The following is a 999-nucleotide window of genomic DNA, read 5'->3' on the forward strand; positions in this document are numbered from 1 at the left end:
GCCGCGGCCGCCGCTGCCCTGGAGGGCCGGCTCAGGAGCACGTGAGCGTGAGTCGTCCTGAGGCTGGAGCCGGTTCGCCCACATTCCAGGGCTGGGGTAGAGGGCGTGCCTCGGGCTGTGGGGGAGGCTGGAGGGCTGGGGAGCTCTCCCCGCCTCCCAGTCTGGCCTGGCCCCCCACGTCTGGGCTGAGGGAGGGGCTGGGACCTCAGTGCCAGAGCGGGGTACCTGTCCTCCTGGGGGTTAAAGTAAGGCAGGGGTGCCCTCTCGGGAGACTGAGCAGGAGCCATCCCAGCCCTGGCGCTGACCAAGGAGGAGGGCAAGGGGTGCTCAGATGTTGCATCTTTGACGTGTAAAAAAAACATCCGGAGAAGACCCAGGGCTATCAGGCCCACAGAACCTTGTCTTCAAGGGTGGGAAATGGAAGAGACCCCTGGGTCCGACCCCTGGCTGCCCCCACGCGGGCCTCCGTGGTCTCGGGACAGCCCTTGTGGTTACGGCTGAGCTCATGGAGGGGCCATGGGTGGGAGGGGTCCCCTGCCCACAGGGAGGGCGAGGGCGTCTGCGGGGAGCACCAGCTGGGGATTCAAACCTCAGCCCCGCTTCACCAGCCCGCCTGGCCCGGGTGAGTCTGTGGGCCACCAGCTGCCACCCTGAGAGCCCTGCTGAGGGTCAGATGGGGCCTGCTCCCTGAAGAGCACCCAGCTGGGCCCAGGGAGCCAGGCCTCCGACGCTAGAGGGCAGCAGGCCAGTACCGGTCGGGCCAGGCAGATGGGTAAGCACAGCCGCGCGGGTCTGGCCCCCTCACTTACGGCCCCAGAGGCGGCTCTGTCGGGAGCAGGGAAGTGGGGGGTCCTTCTGACAGCGCCAGGGCTCCCAGACACGGCTGCAGCAACCCCGAGGCTCAGGTGGCGTCAGGCAGGCAGGGGGTGCCGAGACCTTGCCCCCAGCCTCCTGCCAGCGGTGGGCCCATAGCTGGGGGCCTGCGGCCGCCGTTTCCAC

The sequence above is a fragment of the Bison bison genome, unplaced genomic scaffold, assembly GCF_000754665.1.
Source record: "Bison bison bison isolate TAMUID 2011002044 unplaced genomic scaffold, Bison_UMD1.0 scf7180017864524, whole genome shotgun sequence".
NCBI lineage: Eukaryota > Metazoa > Chordata > Mammalia > Artiodactyla > Bovidae > Bison > Bison bison.